Source organism: Haliotis cracherodii, unplaced genomic scaffold (genome assembly GCF_022045235.1).
Source record: "Haliotis cracherodii isolate W230 unplaced genomic scaffold, xgHalCrac1.p SCAF_1, whole genome shotgun sequence".
NCBI lineage: Eukaryota > Metazoa > Mollusca > Gastropoda > Lepetellida > Haliotidae > Haliotis > Haliotis cracherodii.
In genome coordinates, this window is record NW_027266264.1 from 58361202 (window position 1) to 58388685 (window position 27484).

At 40.0% G+C, this 27484-nt stretch overlaps 1 protein-coding gene across 3 annotated transcripts in view; it reads left to right on the forward strand.

Moving 5' to 3' along the window:
- LOC139466001 (uncharacterized) overlaps positions 1-27484 on the forward strand; it is a 100810-nt gene that overhangs the window by 40133 nt on the left and 33193 nt on the right. Inside the window, exon 1 of one of the 3 annotated variants that reach the window (XM_071248019.1) lies at positions 7547-7789. The exons of the other annotated variants lie outside the window; for them this stretch is intronic. The gene's annotated coding sequence lies outside the window, so the exon portion shown is untranslated. Of the gene's footprint in view, positions 1-7546; positions 7790-27484 lie in introns of those variants that run through there. 3 annotated transcript variants of the gene reach the window in all.

Here is a 27484-nt window from a genome sequence, read left to right on the forward strand (position 1 = left end):
GTAATTCTATGTATGTCCATCATCCACAAAATCACTAACTGAAAAGTACATTCCTCGAGCAGTTGTGAGTACAAACATGTCGAGTTGACCAGTTTTCGGCCAATTTGAAGACAACTGCTGACATGGCTCTTCATACACATACATGGTGGTGTACAAAGTTGTGTTTTAGCATATAAAACTGATTTATTATACTGCTATTTTCGATGTACTGTTTTAAAATCACCTACATCTGTACTGTTTTAGTGAACGATGAGATCTTACAATCGGGTCGAGTATTTGATTCTATCGTATATGTCCAACTGTCGGCGGCTCGTAAACTTCAAATCACGACGAATAAGCTGATCACCGGATCTCGTGGGCTTTCTTGGGTATTCTGTTCTTAACAGACGGCTTCTGGCATCTCATACAATTATGCCGTGAGAGACGCTCTGGTAATCACAGTCTGGTTAAACCGCACTACCATTTATCAATCAAGTAACTTGATCCTATACTCAGTTGACTTTACTCAGTATACTCAATTCCCGACAATTGTTCTACGGATTAGGAGTACTTTTACGCCGGTTCCCAGCACCATGTGCTTGTCGTCAGAGCCGTCTAATGAGGATCGACACGTTACAGTACGGGACTGACTGTTTGTCATCATGTCCCGACGACATAGATCGTGCGCCATTGGTTTGTCTAGTCTAAATTTGACTAGCTATAGGTCACCCTAATATGCTTCAATTGTAATAGTGCTGACCGAACAGCAACCCAATAATTCAGAATATTTCTTTGAGAAAAGCTTAAAGGAAGGAAGTCTGATGATAGAGTGGATGACTGAATGAAAGTATGGAACAGAAAGTGACATAAAACATTTCCATAATGATATGAAATCTCTACCAAAGAAGAGTCTACTGTACGACTCAGACCATATCATGAGCATATGTTCAGAAATCATTATCAAATAGTGATATCGAAAATGTGAGTGTATCCTTGCAACCGTCACAAACAAATGCAAAGGCATGTCAACTAGTCACCTAGTCAGCAAGGCCTTGAGCAACAGTCGTACGGCGGCTCTTTCAAATCTTCCATGGATGATCATCTTCGATTGTACCCATCATGTTGTGAAATGAAGACACCCAATCCTGGAGCTACTGGAATATTGTCCCACAGATAAGGAAAGTTGATTATTGGAAACTTGAGTGAGTGAGTGAGTGAGTGAGTTGGGTTTAACGCCGCTTTTAACAGTATTCCAGTTATATCACGGCGTGTCGGTTTAATGTGGGAGGAAAGTCCGAAGTAATGCAGGTTTCAGACGTTTACCACTTCGGTGAAACCCACGAGCAGAGGTATGGTGCTAAAAAAACTAGAAACATAATCGGGGTGAACCGGGATTCGAACCCACAATCATAGGTGGACGCAACTCTGCACAGCGCCTTAGACGACTGGGCCACCCGTGCCCCATGGAAAATTGAAGAGATCCGTCTTGTCATACAGTGTTGTGGAGAGTTTGTTATTCTAATTATGAAAAAGGTGAGGTGGTGACATGTTTATAAAAAGTCATGTTAGAAAACAACTATACACGATGAATATTTTTAGGATGAAATTATCTAAAAGTACCTCACGTCGAAGCACAAATTCGCAAATGGAAAAACAAAATGGGTTTGTAACGCGTGCCCCATCAAGTGTGACGTAGTTCATGACGGAGTCGAGTGCATCTGCTTCTAAGACGTGTATGTATGTATGTATGTGTTAAAACAACAGTTCTAATCTCTTTAAATTGTGAAAAACACATGTGACTTGCAAAAATAAATGCGTCATCAAGAAGCTGGAGCATCCGTCTGCCACACCTTCACATTCACTCACATGTCATTCAGACACGTGATGATCCGGAGTAGAAAAGGTCTTGCCGTAAAAGGCGACTATGCTTGTCGTAAGAGGCGACTAACGGGATCGGGTGATCAGGCTCGCTGACTTGATTGATGCATGTCATCGAATGCGTGGATCGATGTTCATGATAGCAATCACTGGATTGTCTGGTCTAGACTCAATTATTTACAGACTTCCGTCATATATCTGGAATATTCCTGAATGCTGCGTTAAACAACAAACAAACAATATGTCATTCACAGGGGAAGGATGGGGGCCGAAAGCAATTCACTATCCCGAGTTGCGTCCCTTTGCCGTGCCAGAAACCTAGTCCTCTTTATGGTCTAATTTCCACGAACAATTTCGGCCAAATAGCTGAAAGCTCCTATCAACATGAACTTTTCCGTTGTAATAGCGCATCTCAGAGTGATTCGTTCACCAGGGATATCAAGTTTTGTAACGACATCTCAAACCGCACGTGCAACCGCCTTTTTCTTTTCGACATATGTGCAGTTGGTTGTGTTTGTGCGTTCGTGCATTCGTGAAAAATAATACAGGAGGGCCTAACGAACGCTGTAACATCAGTTCTATATTCTTGGGGTGGCTCGTCTCGCAGGACCATGTTGATCTGGACGCCGTTAATCTAGGCCCCGTTAATTTAGAACCAATTAGATTGGACCTCGGGGCCCACTTCCTCTGGACTCCGTTATTAGTGTGGGCCCCGATAACCTGTTCAACGTTATTCTTGGTTCCGTTAATCTGGACTGCGATAATCCAAGAAAACGATTTTCACGAAGAAATATTGAAAATAACACTACAGTTATATGACATCATTGTAATGAGACACTGTGGGCACTGTAAAACAATTTAGAATTGTTGAAGTCGTACAGTGATGAATATGCCATCAAATTCACTCCTCTGCGTCTCTGAATGAGGAGGAAATTGTGCATGTGCTTCCCCGTCTATGTTCATGAGAGTCACGATACTGATACCTCACCTGCTTGTGATGGGTAGAAGAGGCCCCACAGACCACGACATTTGGCATTGCAACGCGACAAGATAATAACAGTTTCGTGAAGTACTACTGATTGAATGATCTCGCCAACAGTATGCAATGTCTAGCGTGGGTACGATGGATAGAATTGATCAACTGTGTTAGCGTGGGGACTCGAACCCAGTTTTAGCGGCATTACGAAAACACGTTTTCAATGTAGGCTACCCCACGATACCTTTATTGTCACGCTGGGGATTATCATCGTCTCCAGCACACACATATTGATGCAAGTATTATATATGACTTCTGTCACACGGGTGCCCCTGTCGTTTAAGACGCTGCAATTCGCTATCCACAGTCGCGTCCCTCAGGCGTACCAGAAACCGATGATCGTGGGTTCGAATTCCATATTCGCATTGATATTGTTTCTAGACCCGAATTACTTAGACCCGAATCACTTACGCGCCGTCATATCAAATACTGTTCAAGGCAGCGTTAAATCAAACTCGCTCGCTCGCTCATTCACTCACTCACTCATTCACTCACTCACTCACTCACTCACTCACTCACTCACTCACTCACTCACTTAAAAGTGATACACTGTGATCATGATGAATGAAGGATTTTACATGGCTTTCAGCAGCTCCAGCCTTTGGTGTTTTACAACTTTTGGGGGAGGGCGGGTAGTAGTTAAAGCGTTGGCTCGTCACGCCGAAGACCCGGGTTCGAATCCCGACATGGGTACAATGTGTGAAGTCCATTTCTGGTGATATTGTTATAATATTGCTAAAAGCGGCGTAAAACCAAACTTACTCACTCACTCATTCACAACTTTTGAGATACAATCGAGCATGCTCTTTCTACCAAGAGTTTAAAGAGAGTCATACGACTCTTGCTCAGAAGTTGTTTGATCAAGGTTACAACATTCAAGGTCTTAGTAAAGCTTTTAAAACGTTCTATTGTAGACATGTGGAGGACATTTCCAAATTTGATGCATCAGCAACAAAAATGATGTCCGATGCAATTCCCTATATTGACTTGTACCATATGTTCCCGTATTTTCTCAGGTGAACAATTGACTTGCTTTTGCATGTGTTTGTGACGGGTGCCACCGATGGTGCAAGATACGCTCACATTTTCGCGAACACCTGGTATCATTACTACTTGATAGTGATTCATAAACACATGCTCATGATATAGTCGGAATCCTACAATCCACTCTGCTTTATGCATAGATTTCTATTAGATATGGAAAGGGTTTTGTCGCTTTTATTAATGAATAAAATATAAAATAATAAACCAAATGAAGGCACACTCATACTGACAGGCCAAGGCACACTCTAATAGATACACGCACAAACATACATACCTTGACAGACTGTCTATATCCCAGACTCTAAAGAAGAAAATACATTGGAATCCAGATTGCCTCAGCTCCAGGATTAGACCAACATATAGGCCTAGAAATAAAATTACCTTCTGTAAATATCTACAAAATACAAAATAAAATCTAAATGGGGCCCAGGACAATGCTTCAATTCTGGTCTAAGAGCTGAAGCAATCGATTCAATTTTAATCTATTCTCCATGTTCTGGTAGACAGTCTATTGTTCTGAGCTCCATTTTTATTTACTAGATACTATATTTAAATATTTTAAACACGTTACACGCACATGCAGATCATCAGTCTGAAACACCTTTGCCCAATACACATATATGTGCTCCGTTAAAAGTCCTTTTTGTTCTTTCAATATTACCAAACGAATTTGCCTTTTCCAGTCAATATTTTAGTTTCGTATTGTGTGCCATTGAAATCTACCGGTTGGGTTGTTGTTCCAGCTGACAACGGCTTTGTCTATGTTCCTGCTGATAGAGCTGCAATGTTGGTGTGGTTGATAATATTGGAGTACGATAACTATCATCAACTAAGTTCCCTGGCCACCCGATACAAGTTATCGCCTCTTACGATAAGCGACTCGTAAAGATCCGGGTGAGAATAGTGAGTGAGTGAGTTGGGTTTTTAACGCCGCTTTTAACAGTATTCCAGTCATATCGCGGCGTGTCAGCTTAATGTGGGAGGAAAGCCCCAAGTGATGCAGGTTTTAGACGTTTACCACTTCGGTGAAACCCACGAGCACGGGTATGGTGCTGACAAACCTAGAAACATAATCGGGGCGAACCGGGATTCGAACCCACAATCATAGGTTTCCGGCGTGCCCAAGGGACGCAACTCTGCACAGCGAATTGCGGCGCCTTAAACGACTGGGCCACCCGTGTCCCCGGGTTAGAATAGGTCTTCCTGGAATAAAATAGTTCCTCAAAAAGAGAGTTCTTCAGAAATATCTTACACAATACATGTGTTCAAATAATATCACCATTAGATGAGAAAGGTCTTTAAAGAACTACCTCAGTAAGTCAGTCACAATAACAGAGCGTCGTAATACATTTACATCAAGTACAAGACGTCAAAATGGCCGACACGATAAACGTGACGGGATAGATTTCCGAAGTTGTTAATGAACTTGTGGCGGTTACATGTGTTAGTCATCATTGATCAACTGGCCGATCATTTAAATGTGATTAAAGATGCGTCAAGTAGACACTCAGGTAAATTCGTAGATTGCTGGAGACGGTCACTGTCAGCCTAGACACGGATCGAGTCGATACTACTATTTATTTGCTTGTTGTTAAAAGCCGCACCCAACAATATTGTAGCTATATGACGGCGGTATGTAAATAATCTAGTCTGAACAAGACAATCCAGAGATTGACCTCATGAGCATCGATCCACACAATTGGGATACGATGACATGCATCAACCAAGTAGCGAGCCTGGACACCCGATCCCGTTAGTCGCCTCTTACCACAAGCATAGTCGCCTTTTACAGCAAGCATGGGTTGGTGAAGACCTTTCCTAACCCGGATCTTCACGGGTCAGATGTGGAAGTGCGTTGTGAATCCCACTGCGTACAATGGCCGACTGTTCTAAGGATTTGATCCGTAGCCCCTAGAAATGACATGAAGAGCAGACGAGGATAACCGATGAATGGATGAGGCGCCACAGCAAACACAGCCACACAGCACACATCCTTGTCGTAATCGTCGAATGAAGTGAGGTGTGAGTACAGTCTGGCTGATTTCGAATGTGCCAACTCTGTTTTGGCTAGCCGGATGCCAATACAAATTAAGAGGATGCCAAGAGAGTTGGGTGCCCTCGTTTCACAGGCCATCGTGGTGTAACTGTCAAACGTAAAGGCCAGAAGATGACAAGTCTCGATTATCCGTCTGTTGGCAATATGGCGATTTGTGAGGGTCAGCACAAGGGAAGCCTGATGGAAGTTTTCAGCTATTTGATTCTCCGATTGAGATCGATTTCGTAGAGCCTTGTTTCGGATCAATCGATTCTGTACACTTGTCTTTGACCTTGGACGCCCTGAATGGGTTCGATCGTCATTTTTTGCGGTTTGCTGGTGCCCGTTCTGTCGTCTGCTCATCACATACTGTAGAACAATGAACGTTTTGGGCACTGCACGCTGACTTCTATTGGTTTCCAGAATGCCAAAAGCCCGTAGACGCTCTGCGGGTTGGAGACGGTGTATCGGTAATTCACACACAAACAATGAATGAGTGAGCGAGTATGGTTTTACGCCGCTTTTAGCAATATTCCAGCAATATCACGGCGGGGGTCACCAGAAATGGGCTTCACACATTGTACCCATGTCGGGAATCGAACCCGGGTCTTCGGTGTGACGAGCGAAAACAATGAATGAAATCAAGTGAAGCACTCTATGATGAGACGAATCAATAAGGTTGACTGAGATTATTCGAACTTCCCGAGAGTATCAAAATCGGGAATGACACCCTTCGCATGTGTGTGGCACCACTGCGTGAGGTGTTGAGTTTTACAGACATCAAAACGTTTTTGTATAGGATGCTTGTCTTTTTGTCTTTTTTTGTGATTTAACGAGGCACTCAGCCATATTCCAATTATATGACGGCGGTCTGTAAATAATCGAGTCTGGACCAGATAATCCAATGACTGACATCATGAGCATCGATCAACGCAATTGGGAAACGATGACATGCATCAACCAAGTCAGCGAGCCTCACCACCCGATCCCGTTAGTCGCCTCTTACGACAAGCATAGTCGCTTTTTACGGCAAGTATGGGTTGCTGAGGACAAATTCTAACGCGAATCTACACGGGTCAGGATGTTTGTCGTCAATACTTATCTTTGTTCTAAAACTTGGTAACACCATCTTCATGTCTCGATCCTATACTTTTTTAATCAGTATATTTATATAAAACATATGTTATATAAAACGCAGAGAAAAAAACAGTCTTGACTATCCGCCCAAACAGATTCCGTTGGGCGTAAAAGGCAAAATAGCGGTGAAAAGTATGTGAATCACTCAGTGATGACACAAGGTGTTCGCGAAAAGGGTAAGCATTGTCTCAAACAACCTTAAACAATTATAAATCGGTACAAATCCCCTTCTATCAAATACATTAAAGTTCCCGGTTAATGACATTTTGAAATCCTGGCAAACATGCCTGATGCAAAGACTGACTGACTGAGGATGGTTTTACCTCATGCAAAGAAGCTTTGAGGTGGCATCCGTGGACGTTACCGGAAGCGCGAATGCGGCGACACGTCACGTGATTACACATGTCACATGACCAGCGCGTCGGCGACAAGAGCAAGTTTGACAGTGGTATTATTAAGAAATGAGAAGATCGGACTGACGGCCACTGTGCGCACTTGTAAATAAGTCCTCTCGGTTGCTGCAGGGACTGACGAGTATTGAACACCGCAGACTGGCTTTGCAAGAGAGAGGACACACTTGCTGAACATCTTAATCGGGCAACTTTCAACAATTACCACATTCCCGAGTTCGATCCCAAGGAATACTCACGTGTGTTGCTCTGTTTTTCACCGGGGAAAAGGTAATTTTGTTTTATCCAATTTTTGTCGAAAGTGGAAATTGAGATTCGCATTTAAACAAATTGTTTGATATGTTAAACCCATAGCACCGAAAAATTGTCGGTACTCCAATTCCGTTTTACTTGATCGATTAAGTTAAAACAAGGTCCTTACATCAAACATATCGCAGATGCTGGGGTCTTGAAGGTGAGATTATTAAACTCCGGAAATTGGTTGAGGGTTGCAATTAGTTGTCCGTCTTGACAAAAAATCAAACTAAACACAAGACAACTATGTTAACATTTTTTTCAAATTTAGAGTGTGAGCTGATAAATGTGATGAAATGTTTAATTTCCGCTCTGATTTACAAAACCATACGATTCCTCATATCTACGAATAAAAACATGTAATGTGTGGGGAAAGAAAGTTGAAAAATCAAGGGACTGAAGGGTATCCTTACACAGAAATAATGTTTTAAAACGCATGCTTATACCCATGGGGTCATCTCTTACTGAAATGAGTTGGTTATGTTTACTGTTATGTTAGTCTCTACTGAAGCGCCCGAGAAACATCAATTGACTGCCATAGCTGCAAAGTGTGCAAATATCTACAATTAACAGAAATTCAGTGATGAATCACAAGAACGACGTCATCGTAAATCAAACATTTGAAATTAAGCAACGTATATCTTAAAAAATTAGTGTGTAAAACTTTTATTTCGATTTTCAAAGTCTCTTGGAAAAGAAGTGAAAAAGCTAGTGTTCGGTATGAACATAGGAGATTAGGTCAAACAATGGCATGTGTGTTTTAGGGAATGTATAAGATATCGACAAACAAGGTATTCGTTTTGTAACAGTTTCACCAAGCAATTGCCAAGGAATTAGTTTTGCATTATTCACACATTTGCGTTCCATCATCGTCATGTTGTACCAGATGTAACATCAAAATACGTCGATGTAATGGACCGGGGGAAACCATGTTAATGAACAGAACATGCTTAAGTGGTAAATTGAAGCCCACCATTAGCCTGAAAATATGTTCGTTGAAGATGAAAGATAAAATCCTTTGTTGTTAAGAGTGATATTTTCTTTCTATGAAATGTGTGCGTGAACTGAGTGGCAGGTGTCATTTTGCCATATATGGGCACGCATTAAACACCTGCCAGCTGATAGGGGACATCCTGAGCTTACATATACATTGTACAGTAGCAGAAGAACACCTTGTGTGGCGTCAGTTGCTGGAGGTGTGTTGAGTGGTGTAGAAAGAGAGAACGTGATGTTGGCGATAAATCTACTATGTTTTAAGCAGTGGCGGAAATGTGGATAACAACATGATATACACTAATGTATCCGTGCACAGGGCTCACAAGCCACTGATTAACCTTTAACGCCACAATCGGTGATACAAGATACAAGAAATTGTTTAACGTCGGTTACTACAGGCAGCACAATAACGTAGAGATCTTTAGAGCCATTGTTCCGACAAGAAAAGGTTATTAGAAATATATGTAACAACAGAGATGACACAATGGACACAGGAAGCTACAATAAATTTACAGTGTAATAGTTGAAAGAAATCACAGGGGATCCTATTTACATATCACTGATCCTATTTACATATCACTGATCCTATTTACATAAAGATCATTTGCATGTCGGGTCTAATCTAACCCTATGATATGATAAATCGGACGTTCTTTAACTTATATATATATATATGTGTGTGTGTGTGTGTGTGTGTAATATATATATATATATATATATATATATATATATATATATATATATATATATATATATATATATATATATATATATAAATGGGAGGCCTGTGTTTAATCGAGAGTGAAGAAGACAATACCAATGACTGAATTTATGAGCAACATCCTACAGTCATTAAATTTACAACCCGGTCCATTAAGTCTCATCGGACCACATGTATTGGTTCTAAGGAGCTATTCTAACCCCGAATAACCAACGAAGGAGACCGTGTTTCAGAAAACCTTTAGCTTTGTAATGTTACAGTTATAAACGGCTAAGAGATAATCGAGCCTGGGTCTGACAAACCAGTGGTTGACAGCGCGAGGAACGAACCACGCCATCGTGGCTCGATGATACACAATCAGTCACAATTACACCGTGTAACTTCCCCATCGTGTCCGTCGCTTTTCCGAAATTAGAACTGGGAAGTCCCCACAGGCTTAGGGATACTGTAATTCCAAGTCAAAAGAGTTTCCAAGTAAATTCGGTTGATCTTAAACAAATTTGACACCAAACGTTAGCATGAGGTTTCAAATGAACAAGCTATTGGTATCAAAACTTCGAAAAAACTACATACATATATGTGTCTTCGTTAAAACAGACACTAAAGCCAGGTCACACAACACCCACTTACTTCATGTAAGTTTCCGGTTTACTCTTGGCTGGAAGCAACTCTGCTACGTGAGTCATGCTTGAGTTTTCAAATAATTTAAAAAAATGATTCTTGAGGCCAAATGTGGAAACAACACTATTGGCATTTATATTCTACCAGTACCACATAGTGATAACCAGTTTGTTTGTTTGTTCGTTTGTTTGTTTGTTTGTTTAACGCCACGCAGTGATTGACATCATGAGCATCGATTCCCGCAATTGGGATACGATGACATGCACCAACAAGTCAGCGAGCCTGACTATCCGATCCCGTTAGTTGCCTCTTAAAGTATAATCGCCTTTTACGCCAAGCATTGGTTGCTGAAGACTTATTCAATGCAGAAGTTACTGGTTCAAACAATCCGGTCACATTTATGATGCAGATATTACAGGTTCAAACAATCCGGTCACATTTCAATTCAGAAGTTACTGGTTCAAACAATCTGGTCACATTTTAATGCAGATGATACTGGTTCAAACAATCTGGTCACATTTTAATGCAGATGTTACTGGTTCAAACAATCGGGTCACATTTTAATGCAGAAGTTACTTGTTCAGACAATCTGGTCACATTTTAATGCAGATGATACTGGTTCAAACAATCTGGTCACATTTTAATGCAGGTGTTACTGGTTCAAACCATCTGGTCACATTTCAATGCAGAAGTTACTGGTTCAAACAATCTGGTCACATTTTAATGCAGATGTTAAAGGTTCAAACAATCTGGTCACATTTTAATGCAGATGATACTGGTTCAAACAATCTGGTCACATTTTAATGCAGGTGTTACTGGTTCAAACAGTCTTGTCACATCTTAATGCAGATGTTACAGGCTCAAACAATCCGGTCACATTTATGATGCAGATCTTACAGGTTCAAACAATCTGGTCACATTTATGATGCAGATGTTACAGGTTCAAACAATCCGGTTACATTTCAATGCAGAAGTTACTGGTTCAAACAATCTGGTCACATTTATGATGCAGATGTTACAGGTTCAAACAATCCGGTCACATTTATGATGCAGATGTTACAGGTTCAAACAATCTGGTCACATTTCAATGCAGATGTTACAGGTTCAAACAATCCGGTCACATTTATGATGCAGATGTTACAGGTTCAAACAATCTGGTCACATTTCAATGCAGATGTTACAGGTTCAAACAATCTGGTCACATTTATGATGCAGCATCCCAGCAGAGTATATGGTACTATTCGAGCCAGGTGATACCGTTATGTGAAAAATCAGCAACATAACGACATGTTTTTTATATTATGTACCGGATTGTTCCTCTCCTCCATAATAAGTAAAAGATTACTGTAAATGATATGTGTTAAATATATTATACAAATGGACGTTTAACATACCAGGATTAACTTACAGATACCTCTATACAAGATTTCTGTTTTGATCAATGTCGAGAAACCTGGTCTTGTCAAATAAAAGCGACAAAATTAATTCCGTAATCATAAGAAATTCCTGCGAAAGACAGATTGGGTTGCACGATTGAATGAATCTTAAAAATGAAAGAATGCACGTTTAAGTATTTCTTGTATTGTTTTAGGTGGGTAACAAATGGTAAGATGCCGAAAACATATCTAAACCCGACACCCGTCATTATCTCACGCCTTGCTACTTTGAATTAAGATGGGTTTTCTATACAGTATATCCGATGAGATGTGCTCTGAGGAACCTTCTGGGCAATGAATCACGGAATTTGGAGCATCGGCAAATATAGGAAATTTTCACTGGCAGTGATCGAGAAAAGTAACTTTCGATTTCTGTCGTCGTTGTATGGTCAAACTATTGCCGACTCGGTTTCTCTGTAAAAACTATAGATGTCAATTCTACGCTAACATTTCTCGGAATTCTTGAGAATTCTAGTATAGTCCCCTTATTATTTGATCATCCAGTGTGTGTCGGCTTGATGCCGACCAGTAGCTGGGTCTCTCACGAGACGTACATTCAGGAGTGACGGTCACGTGGGCTCTCAATATGGAGCGTGGGTTGGATCATTAGCTTATTGAACGCCATCAGATATTAATATTTAGGCATCATTATTCACATTAACCCACTCACATGATGTACATTATCTGTATTTGACGATGAAAGTTTCAAGTAATTTATAAGCGCCACGAATCTTTTGATTTATAAGTTGCTGCTGTGATTTTATCCCAAGCGGCTCCACTCAGGCCCGAGTGCCATGCTTTCGAGCAAAACCTCATCTATTCCGAAAAAAACTGTTAACTTATTTCGTATTTACCACAGTGCGAACTGTTTAGGCAACGATGACTGCTCTGTAGAATAGATAAAACACCACATAGTTTTTCCTTAAAGTTTAAAGAAAACTATTATCAAAATTTAATCATCAACAAGATGTTTACGCGGAAAGAAGCGCATACTAAGCATGGACCTTAAACGAGAGGTAATGACCTCAGTGCTGCTAGATTTTATCGGCAGAAGTACGCTGCAAATGACCATGGAAAAGGATGGTATCGTTTAACACTTCTCGATCGATGATAACACTGATTTGTTTCTTTAGTAAATTCTGGGCTTAAGAATGTAACGGCGTTATTTCAGGGTAATCCACCTCCATGGGCATATTCTAACATGTTCCATCAGTAATATAGTGACGATTTCATTTTAACGACATCTTGGTATGAGCCGTAAAGGATCTTATGGAACCCCCATTATGGCGACACGTCCAAACTTTCCAGTAGTGAAACAAGATTTGTCACTCTCAAACCTGAGAGGTTATTTCGATAGATTTTTGTTTTAGCGGAACGAGAAAACGAAATATCACAATTCAAGAAACAAACTCTTATCACTTATTAAGTTTTTTAAGCAAGATTTTTGAACATTTTGTCTGAGAAACGAAACAGGTGCACAAATGTGTACACATTTAATAGAATTTGTAACACATCGTTATCTGAAAATGAGGAAATGAACTTATAATATTCCCTTGCAATGGAAATATCCGCCCAATTTTCACCACCTCCGTTTATCATCATGGCAAATGATTTACTCCAAGTCTAAAAGAAACAACTAATCCCCGACTCTGTAGCCATGGCAACGTACATTAAGTCAGTAGTAAATTACATCTTTAGCTGAAATGACATTTCATTTCACTATTTATTTTGACAATCACTTCACCTTAAGTTAATCTTTTTTCAATGACTTGGTCAGGAGCGAATATCTAGATTGACAATTTCTTTGAACATGAAATGTGCAATTATCAAGTTGTACAGAACTGGCGAAAAATTGATATTAAAGTTCCATTAAAGTACCATCAATGGTCACGCGCATACATATCAAAAAGTTCTTAAGCGACATAATCACATTGAAAGAATCACGCACAATTTTCACAGAAGTGGCCATCTTTTTTGCGCTCTCTTTAAGGGGGAAAAGCACATGTGTTCCAACCTCTTCCCAACAGCTTGCATTACTGTGAAACAGTTAAAGTCGGCGACAATGATAGGTGACAGTTTAGACATTCTCGTGCAGCACGCGGCACGCAAGCATTTACTGTCATTTCGTGAAGGATGAGACCGTCTCAGTCTGCCGAAACTGTGCCACTGAAGACAAAAGCTTCAAAGAAAAGTAAATTATTTAGGACCAGTTCCTCTAAATGGCATTAACTACCAATACGAGGACCAGTGAACTCATGGCTTTGACCAAACTAAAGGCACTGATATGATTTCCTTCAGAAACTGGTGCGATTCGTGAACATAATAAAACTGGTCCCTCCAAAGCTGTTTTCCACACTACGAGATGAAAGGTCAATAATTTGTAAATCGAAACTATGTTTTTTTAAACTTGTATCCTTAAAACATGCTTATCAGGTTTCTTTTATGGCTACTTATGTTTTGTGGCTACCGTGCAAATAAAGAGATTTGATGACAAATTAACATATATTTTTATTTTATGCCCAAAGCACTTTGCCCTATATAAGTTTAAATGTCAAATGTAACATATTGGTGGATGTGACTTTTTATGTTGATTCGTTGAGAGGTTTGCATCTCCATATCTGATCCACTTTGGTATTCATATTCCGAGCCAGAGCCATTCTTAAAATGTTTTATCTTCGCAAAGAACATGCGCGCAATCGGACTTACATTTTGAATATATCAATCATTTTCCCAACCTTTTTTAGAAGAAGTGCTCAAGTACCATGTAATGTTATTTTGCTACGCGTTCAAAATTATTTAACTGCAAATTTAAGGATAACACATTCAATTTTCTGAAAATTACTTATTCCAAATATAACTAGAAATGTTATTGCCAGGCAAAAGATTTGGTCCATAAAATCGAGAGTGTTCGTTCCGTTTTCGTCTCTTTGAATGCTTTTGAATTACTTCAAACTACTTCCAAGACGAAAGTTTTAACTTTCCTGGAAAAACACTTTGTACAATTTGAAATTGACTTTGAAATTGTACATTTTCCTTTAACCAGGAGCCCTCAGTAAGTGAAATGATATTACTTTTGTCATTGTCGACAAACGACAAGGCCGTGCCTAAGAAGAGATCCTGAGTTGCAATCTCATTAAAATCAGATCTTACTGCTCGCTACCGCTACACCAAAATTATCTCATTACAGGTCACGTTAAAACAACCTTTCGCGAACTTTGACCGACCAATGAAATGACTGCCATGAAGTCGACATTAGCCAATCGGAAAGCAGCTGTCTGAAGCTTCGGGGCACTATTTTCAAACTGGCGATTTCCATTCCAGACTACCCTTTGAAACACATTTTGTTCTCGATTCAGAATTTGAAAACTGAAAAAGAGAAATGATTGGAATGTCTGTCGTTCGATTGTCACTTTCCCGATCTGGTAAGCTACGCTCTAATTGGTCAGGTGAAGGTCGTTGTGATGTGACCCGAAATGTGATGTCCTCAGATCATTATTTAGCAGTAGCGCGAACTAAGATGTGATTTAAAGGAGAGTGCCCTTGAGTGTCCCGGTCACTAACCTATGTTTAGTTCGTTATCACTAAGTGAACTGGCGCATTTGTATCCCATTCGTCTAATGTGCCGAAATTCGCTGTGCTGAGTTGCACCCATTGGTCATGTCAGTATTTTATTATCATTGGATGGAATCCCGTATTCTGGGGTTTTCTAAAAGTTTTCTAAACCTTTAGGCTCCCCTTCCACATTAAGCCGATACGTCTTTACATAACTGAAATACCAAAGTCGCAGTCTATCCGTAAAACAGATATCATCAGCGATTTATCGTCATCGTCGGAACTGAACGTTTGGTGTACACTATATTCCTCCATCACCCATGACTACATACGACCGATTGGCGATAATGACCTGTATCTGTTATGGAATATGTCTATTTGTAAATTGCCATCGACGATCACATTTCAGAGAATTTAGTAGTTGCATCAACTGTTTCAACATTGGCCTTTCGCTATTGAAAATATACTGAAATGTAACATTTTTTTCAACAGTGATTGACCATTGGCCTTGCGATATTTTATACATAGAGCTGAAAGCACCAATGCAACAAATATTCTACCAACACCTCACCGGTATTTAACATTCATATCTGATGTGGATTCAACGCCGTCCTTTCAATTTCCAAATCCAACCAAAAGTCAATGTCATTTCAACGTTGAAGGACGACATTGTTTGATATCTGATGTGGATTCAACGCCGCCCTTTCAATTTTCAAATCCAACCAAAACCAAAAGTCAATGTCCTTTCAACGTTAAATCGCGACATTGTTTGATATCTGATGTGGATTCAACGTTGACATTTTAACATCATCACAACTTTCAAATCCAACCAAAAGTCATTGTCATTTCAACGTTGAAGGACGACATTGTTTGATATCTGATGTGGATTCAACGCCGCCCTTTCAATTTTCAAATCCAACCAAAACCAAAAGTCAATGTCCTTTCAACGTTAAATCGCGACATTGTTTGATATCTGATGTGGATTCAACGTTGACATTTTAACATCATCACAACTTTCAAATCCAACCAAAAGTCGATGTCCTTTCAACGTTGAAGCACGACATTGTTTGATATCAAATGTGGATTCAACGTTGACATTTTAACATCATCACAACTTTCAAATCCAACCAAAAGTCGATGTCCTTTCAACGTTGAAGCACGACATTGCCCATTAGGATATTATTTTTGTTGTATCAGGAAAAAGAATAAGAAAAAAATATTTAGATGTTTAAATTTGATATGTGACATTCAATATTCATTTTTTAAAGGAATATCTCTTTGAACAATCGTAAACTTTGTCTTGAACGATAAGAAGGAACTACTGTGTGATAATACTAGTCCCATGGTTCAAATTCACCACAGACATATTGCTGGATGCTAAATGACGTGTGTACACAGCGACCTCGTGGGACATATCATGTCCTACTTTACACGTGGTTCTCACTTTACGTTTGACAGTTGTATCATATTGTTCATATCATGTCGGAAGGGGGGGGGGGGGTGGGGGGGGGTTCGGAGATCATCATCGCGTCTAGACCTATCTGTCAAATCATATTTGGAAACCGACATCATCTTACTGTGTGTTATTGAAAGTAGGATTTTGCAGTTGTAATTATATATTGACTTATTAACTATTTATATGTGTTGGAGTTTTTCTGTTCTATAGAGAATTTTGTTTTATAGAGAATTACAAGACGGGTAATGCCTGCATTAATTAATTATCAATTGAAAATCTACCCATGTCAGACACACAAAACTTTTGAAATGTCTCTTGATTTTGAAAAATATCATATGATCGATAAGCATGACTGTTATTTGTCCCTTCGAAAAAGTTCAACTCTTTATCAGCTTATCTATAAATATTAGGTTTGGGCTCGAAATATCCTTTCGTGTCTTTTGACACAAGACTGTAAACGATGGTCGACTGTTTTTTAACCCATTGTACGATTTCGAACATGTATTCTTTGATCACAGTATCAGCAGAAAAGTGATGAAACCAGGTATCCGCGAAAAGGGAAGTGTATCCTGCCACACCGGTGGCACCCTTCAAAAACACATGCAAAGGCAAGTCAGTTGCTCTTGGGAAAAACAAATTGAAGTATAATGATACAAGTCAAAATGGGGAATTGCATCGGGCACAACTTTTGTCACTGAAGCTTCGAATGTCCTCTATGTGTCGGCCATACAACTTTTAGAAATCTTTACTAAAGCCTAGAATGTAGTAACTTTTGAACAAGAGTTGGATGAAGCTCTTTGAAATCATGGAAAGAGAATGCCATTGAAGACTGAAACTGCTAGAATATTGCTCAAAATAGGGGGAAACTGACAATTGGGAAGTTGAAGAGATCTGTCTCGTTATAAAATCTTGTGGAGTGCTGTATGTCACTCTGAATCTTTATGCATATATCTAAATATAAAATGGTGACATGAATATGAATGAAATGAATGTGTCAACACAACCAAACTAGTCACAATGAACATCAGTAGAATTGAATTATTTAAAAGTACAAAATATCAACAAACTGGCATGTAACGTGTGCCCTATCAATTGTGACATAGTTTATCATTGAGACGTGGTTTTTATATGCAAGGATGCACTATGAGAAAGCTGAGACCTTTACACCGGTTTTTTTCTATTTCTAGCTCAGGAGTTTAAATCGGTGGAAGGGAATTGGCTATCTGACCATTATTGAATTAAATTAAATTAAATTTAATTCATTGAATTAAAGTATTATTAAATAAACAGAAAACAGTGACGTTGCATACTTTAAACGCGGCAATATACAATAAATGAACAGAAGACAGCGGTGTTTCACACTTTCAACGCAGCAGTCTATACAATAAGTGATAAAATGTACAATATGTGAACACATGACAGCGATTTTTCATACTTTAAGGTGAGGTGAAATGGGGTTTAGCGTCGCGTTCAAGAGTATTGCACTTATATAGTATGTGTGTATGGTATGTGTGTGTGACAGTATACTGACTCCGAGCTGACCAGGCCTTGTTTTAGCCCCTTAATGCTGAGTGCCAGGCATGGTAACAACGAGTACCATCTTTTAACGTCTTTTTGGTATGACGCTCTACCACTAGGCCATGGAGGCAGTCTTCATACTTAAAGTCTATACATAAATGAATGGAAGATAGCGTGTATCATACCTCAAACGCGGTAATCTATACCATAAGTGAACACAAGACAACGATGTTTCATACATTAAACGCCGCAGTCTATACCATAAGTGAACACAAGACAACGATGTTTCATACCTTAAACGCGGTAATCTATACCATAAGTGAACACAAGACAACGATGTTTCATACTTTAAACGCTGTAACCTATACCATAAGTGAACACAAGACAACGATGTTTCATACATTAAACGCCGCAGTCTATACCATAAGTGAACACAAGACAACGATGTTTCATACCTTAAACGCGGTAATCTATACCATAAGTGAACACAAGACAACGATGTTTCATACCTTAAACGCGGTAATCTATACCATAAGTGAACACAAGACAACGATGTGTCATACCTTAAACGCTGTAACCTATACCATAGGTGAACACAAGACAACGACATTTTTATGTTTAATATCATCACCAAGAGACTGAACATGTTACAATGAAAAGTACATTTCTATATTCTTTCGCTTCTAATCCTACATAATAATCTACTGTGATGTTTCTAGGCCCTTTTGATCGTCTTAATCAATTTTAGTCAATCTGTTAAAGAAATGGACAGATTTTTAAGTCAAAATGACTGAAATATTTACACATTTTATAAACTGCCTGAGAGAATCACATTTTACAAATTAGCTGTAATATATACACGCTTACAAAGGAAAAGTAAACAATTTCCCAACCAAGACGTAGAGGATCAAGAATGAATCTGTCCAATGCTACAGAAAATGAAGGAAGACAAAATGCAAATATCATAATTACAACCTACCAAATTTATGTGTAAAATTTTAGGCAGCTTCCTTGTTCGAAGAATGTATCCATGATTACCCACACAAAGGAACAATACCCCACACGTCTGCGGCTGTACAAAGAAACTTATTCGAACAATAAATCAAACAATCAAATATTTTAAAATATATATATCGTTTAGGGATATTATTACCCGTGTTCGTTTCTCATCTGATCACTTAGATTGTTTCAGGCGTTTCACAAAGGTGTCAAATCTCAAAGGTCGGCTGAGAAAGCCCACGTGACAACTATTTTCATAACGTCCACGGTTCCAAAAAAGATAACAATGAGCAATCATTCAACGTATTATCGGTTAACCCTTTGAACAACGTATGTTGTTTTTACATCTTCCCCTAACGCCATCATATGAGTGTATTCCCTTTGTTTGGCAATCTATTCAAAACAGACGACAGCTGTTTTATACCTTAGTCCTGTTGGCCTGGAAGACAATATGTCATTTCACACCATACATGCACCAGCCTAAAGGACATTATTTGCGAAATGCGTAATACTAGTTGTCACCTGAGTAATTAAATATTGTAATTGGATGATGCATCTTTCCTTTGGGTTCGAAAAACAAGATTAATCACGCACATCAAATTATCTATAATTTACAAAATAAGACATTTTTACACACACAAAAAAATATAGTTACGTATACCCTAGATGGGTTTGTCCTGAAGGTACAAGTGGCAAATCATGCTGATTTGTTGTGGCGGCTGGGGCTTGGTCTGAGAGGACATGCATTAGTTCTCAGGAAAACCGCATTTTGCCCCAAAAGCATCCGCCATTTTGAAAGTTGTCGGTGTGGCTTCTCCCGAGTGAAAGGTGACAGGTCCGGGTATCATAACGCCCTCACGGGAATCGCTTCACCAGCATTAACACATTTCTTCCAGGATAGATTGGAAATAGATACCGCGAAACAGAATCGAATACACTTCGCGCCATTACGTTGCTATTTGTTACTGATATTAGCTCTTCTTTGATTTATCTGATTGACGCTCAATGGTGACATGTTCGACAAACAGGGTAAGTGCCCGACACATCAGAGGTGCCATGATCGGCAAACGCCGGCAACCCTCGACATGCAATTTGTCACCTTCGGTAAACTCCGGCTTTGGCTAGTGGGATTGGGGGTGGTATTGTTCATCTGAAAATCACTTTTACTGTTCCTAGGCAAACCTGTTGCATAATTCATTATTAAAAAACAGCCTATAAACCAGCCATGCACAGTGCTGTGGTAGCGACTGGCTATAAACATTAACCACAAAGTTTGGTTTGATGTTCTTGTAAATATTTCGAACAAGCAGCGTGGTTATATAGATTTTAATTCCTTTGAAGTTTCCATCAAAACGAGATTAAGAAAACGTCACGCACTTCCCCATTTAAAATCAATTACAGTTTTCTTTTTTAAACAGAAACACAAAATGTTAAAAAGTCAATAAAAACATTAATTACTTGAATAATGATTCGTGAAATAACATAAAACAAAACTTCAGAACCGATACCCGAGTCTGACTGCAATAATTTCTGTTACATACAGCGAACTGATTGATTTCTACAAATCTCCAGGATGAATGGAATGCATTCTTTGAAAGAAATGTTATCCTCATGGGATTGTCTGTTTGTTTATTTGTTGTGTACCACTTTCAGCAATAGTCCAGTTATACCACAGATGCATGTTAATAGGCGAGTCTCGACAAAAAAAACTGTTTCATATAATGAGCGACGGCTATTTCTAAAGTTTCTTCATTGAGTGAAATTACGTAATGAACATCCATTATTTTAAGAATGAAAACATATGACAAAGTGATTATTATCGATTCAGAATAATCTCTTATGTATCTTGCGGTTCTGTTAGATAAAAGATTATTTCACATTTAGCAGTTGGTATTTCGAAATATAATTTACCATCTTTGAAATTTCAGAGTGTCTTCATGCCGTGTTTTGTATTCAAGTTTATCAGAATATTAACGATTTTTGTTTTGTATTTACATACACAGTGCTAGACACACTGTCGGGGGAAAATATCATTTTCCCAGCTGCATGATTTGCCTTGGTCGGAGGAAGCGACACCTAAAATTGCTACGGCGGCGTAAAACAGTATTCAGTTATTTTTGGTACAATTTACCCTCGTCAATATAACGACACACGTTAAGGTTAACCCGTGCTTCCTGAACACTCAGGTTGATCAGTGGCTTGTGGCACTGTGCACTGATACATTGGTTTATTTCATGTTCGTGTCCACATTTCCGTCGCTGCGGCGTTGCCATTTCTGCTTATACCACATAAACGACAATTCACTCAATTACTCGAGTCTCAAAATCATCCATCCAGTGTGACTGTGACGAACGCTCTGTCTGCCAGGCACTCGTACATTGTGGACGCAATACCCATTCTTCTGGTTCTACTGTCTACATTGCTTCCTTTAATCTTATAATCACTATCTGTGAGTCCTTTTATCCCCTTCTAAATCGCCGCGAGTTGTCATCAACGACGTTAATGTACGGAAAACGGTTCTCGACATAATCAGTCTTATATCTGTAATGTCGTACGGTCGTCAAAGAATGCACGTTTACTGTTTTCATTTCAAGATGAATTGTAGCAGCAGCAGCAGCAGTAGTAGTAGTAGTAGTAGTAGCAGCAGCAGCAGTAGTAGTAGTAGTAGTAGTAGAAGTAGTAGTAGTAGTAGCAGCAGTAGCAGCAGCAGCAGCAGTAGTATTAGTAGTAGTAGTAGTAGTAGTAGAAGTAGTAGTAGTAGTAGTAGCAGCAGCAGTAGCAGCAGTAGTATTAGTAGTAGTAGTAGTGGTAGTAGTAGTGGTAGTAGTAGTAGAAGTAGTAGTAGTAGAAGTAGTAGTAGTAGTAGTAGTAGTAGAAGTAGTAGTAGTAGCAGCAGCAGTAGCATCAGCAGCAGTAGTGTTAGTAGTAGTAGTAGTGGCAGTAGTAGTGGTAGTAGTAGTAGTTCTGTAGTAGTAGTAGTAGTAGTAGTAGTAGCAGCAGCAGTAGCAGCACCAGCAGCAGCAGTAGTAGTAGTAGTAGTAGTAGTAGTAGTAGTAGTAGTAGTAGTGTTTTTAAGACTTTGGGGCAATAGTGGGGTGAATGAGTATTGTTTTACGCATTTTTTGTTGTTGCAGTATTCCTGCAATAATCCGACGGGCCCGAATTGGGCTTCACACATCATACACGTCTGGGAAATCGAATAGCGGTACCGGTCAGACCAGTGAAGATCTACAGCAACCGCTACTTGTCGTAAGAGGTGACTAACGGGATCGGGTGGTCAGGCTCGCTGACTTGTTTTGATGCACGCTATCGTATCCCAAACGCGTCTGATTGTCTGGTCCAGACTCGATCATTTACAGACAGCCGTCATATAGCTTGAATATTGCTGAGTGCGGCGTTAAACAACAAACAACAACAACAACAACGAATGGCGGTCACCATTCCGTTATCCCGTCGCTCCTTTGCTGTGCACGTTAGGTCGTGCACGTGAAGGCGATCCATGACGTTACACGATGCCATGGTTAAGTCACATGTCACAATGTCGAAGATGGTTTCTTAAAGGGATATGGGATTGGGTCTAGGCGCAGTCCATGCACGATAGATGCAAGCGCTACAAACCCACTTTGTTCGTCTACTAACATTATCCCCAATAACGTATGCCAAACAAGCACTTAATGATTGCCTTAATTTCAACAAGACAATGTCAATTTCGTACGTGGTTCTATGTATAATGTCTGGGCATAGGTTTGAAATGAGCATTTAAACGTGGACCGCAGCGCCCCTTTAGTTATAGAGGAACGTGTTATTCTGTATCATCTACAGATAATCAAATAGACTGTTGGACAAAATGATTAAGCTTTTCCTCGCTAATTTGGTTATTCAAAACTCTTCTCCATCTAACAAAAAAGGATTTGACGAATACTCTGCTGCACAGACATAAACTGTAATCCCACTACTGGAGCAAAAAAACTGACATTTAAAAGTCATGCTCCGTATAAGGAACTTATACTTAACGTCAATTGGTGCTTGGATTTGACGATTAACATGTTTAGATCCGTGTTTTACAGATGTTAGCAATTTACAACTTCCGGTATCGTACCATTCGGATTCTTTCGGCTTTTTCCGTTACCTGCATAATATCTCGGACGATGGAGTAGTGAAAACAGGCGATTTCATTAAAAATCGGTCCATTCATAGAACAGATTATGGAAGGGTTTTCGCTTTTATTTACAATTGTTTATTTGTTTGTTTGTTGTTTAACTCAGCAATATCCCAGCTATATGACGGCGATCTGTAAATAATTGAATCTGGACCAGACAATCCAGTGATTGACATCATGAGCATCGATCCACGTAATTGAGATACGATGACATCCCTCAACCAAGTCAGCGAGCTTGACCACCCGATCCCGTTAGTCGCCTCTTACGACAAGCATACTCACCTTTTACGGCAAGCATGGGTTGCTGAAGATCTATTCTACCCCGGATCTTCACGGGTCTTTTATTCACAACGTGATAATAGATTCTAAAAGCGTTCTTTGTGGTTAACAATTTGATATCAATCTACATTGATATACATATTGTGCTATGTAATGTGATAGTTCCAAGCCAACGGAGGTGACCAGTGGGATGGAGTGAGTGAGTTAGCTGGATTTAACTTAACAGTATTGTAGTTATATCGCTGCGCGTCCGCTGAATGTGATAGAAATGCCGGTAGATGCAGTGGGTGAGTATGGCTTTACGCCGCTTTTAGCAATATTCCAGCAACGGCGGGGGACACCAAAAATGGGCTTCACACATTGTACCCATGTCGGGAAAGGAACCCGGGTCTTCGGCGTGACGAGCGAACGCTTTAACCACTAGGCTACCCGACCGCCCCTTATTGATGCAGTGTGAGATGAGTGGGTACAGTACCTAATCGGGTAGAACTAAACGCTAATGAAATAAAGGTCTGCGAGTCACAGTGCGATGTGGGGGCACGGGTGGCCCACTCATCTAAGGCGTCGCGATTCGCTGTGCAGAGTTGCGTCCCTTGGGCACTCCAGAAACCTATGATTGTGGGTTCGAATCCCGGTTCGCCCCGATTATGTTTCTAGGTTTGTCAGCACAATACACGTGCTCGTGGGTTTCACCGAAGTGGTAAACGTCTGAAACCTGCATCACTTCGGGCTTTCCACCCACATTAAGCTGACACGCCGCGATATGACTGGAATACTGTTAAACCCGATTCGCTTGCTCACTCACTCACTCACAGTGCGATGTATGGAAGGTCCGTCCGGTCTTCTTTGTTCAAAGCAACACCACATCATTTATATGTCATTTGCGAGAGATAAATATGTCTCTGGACAGTGTATTCTTTTTCGGTCCGTGCCCCCGCCATGACACATTGTGTCGTGAACCTCCGTCGATTACCTTTTTGATGTCTCAGAAATATATACATCGCTGCACTAACCCAAGTCAAAACTTGTAGCATATCAAGTAAGCATGTGTGAGTGTGGCAATTTCCGGTTTAACGTCATCGTGCTTATAACACCCCCGTTCAGGCTTGCCTCGAGCTGTCAGGAAAATATGAAAAGAAATGCGAAAGGTCAAGATAAGTTTGATGGTAGCTTGAGTAGCAGGAATCAATATTACAGACCACGAGGCCTCAAAACACTCTTTCCATAAACTTGTATCTGTTCCCGAAGCTTTGTGGTTAATCCGCTTTCTTATAGAAGGATTAACGTACACAACAAACACTTAATCTTTCTACGTATAACAAACGGGTTATAATTACTTTGATACGCTATATTTGTACAAAGTCTACTCCTGCACATACGACAGCGACTGCTTTATTTGGGTTTTTCTGATCGTGCTAAAATTGCGTAAAACCAATATTCGCTAGCTCACAAAATATAAAACCTCAACGTCAGAGAATAACCTGTGTCGATTATTCGTAGAAATAAACTCCATTGGGCGGAGGAGGCAAATGAGCGTTGAAAATTATAAGAATGGATCACTTAAAACCAGTGATGACACCACGTGTCCGCGAAAAGGGTAAGCATTTCCCAACCAGTAACACACGCAACAAGTGGTTCCTTTATTTGCAAATATCAATACCAGAAACGGTTAGTGGTATGATATTTCAACCATCAGATTCCGATGTCTACTCATAATTATTGAACTATGGAAACCAACATGACAAAAGGTGAACGAATGGTTTTTTTCAGAAGAGCCAATGTATGAATATACAGTTAGCCCATCAATGGCGGCCATTTGAAATGTCAGACTTGGCTCTAAAGCATCCTTAATGTCACAATGTGTTGTTTGTAATCGATCTTGACGTTAAGCAATGGGCAGCGTCTGTTCCTGTGACTTGAACTACATTTGTTGGAGGACGCGAGACGGTTATAATTACCCGACTCCCTCTTGACGGTTGTTGTCTACAACCGTCAAGAGGGAGAGGGGTAATTTATCCACAGATTCGGTAATATCACCTAGATGTGGTCTAACCTTACCCAGCAAAGTGTCATCTCAGTTGGATTGGGTTTCACCTGTTTACTGTGCATACAGGCTCAACTAACATTACATGACATGACTTCAAGGCTGATGATAATAATATATATCATATAAAAACAGCCGGACAGAAGAACGTACACACTCCAAAACACAATTAGGATATCAAATGCATTTAATTTTACCATTTCTTGTTGTTTCATTTTTATCCAGCATCAAACATGGGTGTATACTTTGATTTGTCCGGCAGTTTATTTGCATAGTGCTAATTTCACACAACGCGTGCTCATACCCTAAACACTTACATTGTACTACTTTTTGTGGGGACACGGGTGGCCCAGCCCTCTAAGGCGCCGTAATTCGCTTTAGCAGAGTTGCGCCCCCTGGCCACCCCAGAATCCTACTATTGTGGGTTCGAACCCCGATTTTCCCCGATTATATTTTTAGGTTTGCGAGCACCATACCTGTGCTCGTGGGCTGCACCAAATTGGTAAACGTCTAAGACCTGCACCAGCTGGGGCTTTCCTCCCACATAAAGCTGACATGTCGGGAAATAATTGGACTACTCATGTCTATTTAATGCGGGTTGAACTTAACTAACTCACTCATTTTTATTGCTGAAAGCAGCGTGAATCAGTACTCGGAGATTTGGTAAGAAAAGCTTTGTTTATTTCAGAATTCTGAATGGCCATAATCCCATAGTGTACCACAGCGATCAGTGACAAGTGGTCGTGAGAGATTGTTTCACAGTACAATTTGTTACACAACTCCCTTATATAAATATGCACCAAGCGTTACAATCAGCACACTGCAGTAATGCCCATTCAGACGATTCCTGTTTCCGAGCTATGGTACGTTTGATTTGCAGAAAAACTCCTAAATGGCCGAGATACCTGAATAAAGGCATTTCAGCAGACTAATCTACACATGATCTGGATACAAAACTGTGACATGTATTACACAGCATGTTTAGTTGGTTTGAATGGTCATACTAAAGCAAAGATGTTCATGTAACAAGGAAGATTATCATTCAAGTGGCGCAGCTCATATTTCTCATCAGTTGAGGACTATTTCATTACTGCTGCTGAATGCTACATTTCCCCTAAAGGACCGTATGCCTCTTGGTCGAAAGCCATGTGATACTTCAGATGTCCCCGATGAAGGTATTTAGGCGAATGTTTGCCGTTACAAGCAGATTTGAATGGTGATACCTTCATAGTACCACATTACATCCTTATTAATGCAGAGTGTGTTAGTGCTTAAGTACCGCCTCTGTGGTCTAGTGGTAGAGCGTCCGCCCGGAGAGGGGAAGGTCCGGGGTTCGATCCCCGGCGCGTAATACCAAAAGACGTTCAAAGATGGTACTTGTTCTTACCCTGTCTGGCGCTCGGCATTAAGGGGCTAAAACAAGGACTGGTCGGCTCGGAGTCAGTATACTGTGTCTGAGTGGGGTATTCATGTTAAACTGTGGCATGGGGGATGCCTATCTTCCTAAATGTCTTACCCTCAAATGTTACCTAGATGTTATCAATGAGGAAGTCCAGCATTTCACATATTGTTTTCTCAGTAAACCTCAGATGACATTTGCTTTCACTTTTGCCAAATTGACCTGAACCTCTGAAGATAGATATGTAAATATATCTATGGTCACCAAGTTTTGTAACAAAAGCCCTTATGGGTCAAGGAATGAAGTTTTTTCTTTACGTTTGTCATGTGGGATAGTGTAGACGAAGTTAAAAAAATCAAATGTTTTGACACATTTGAACCTGGTTCTTTTTTAAGATTGTACAGGGGCGGTCGGGTAGCCTGGTTGTTAAAGCGTTCGCTCGTCACGCCGAAGACCCGGGTTCCATTCCCGACATGGGTACAATGTGTGAA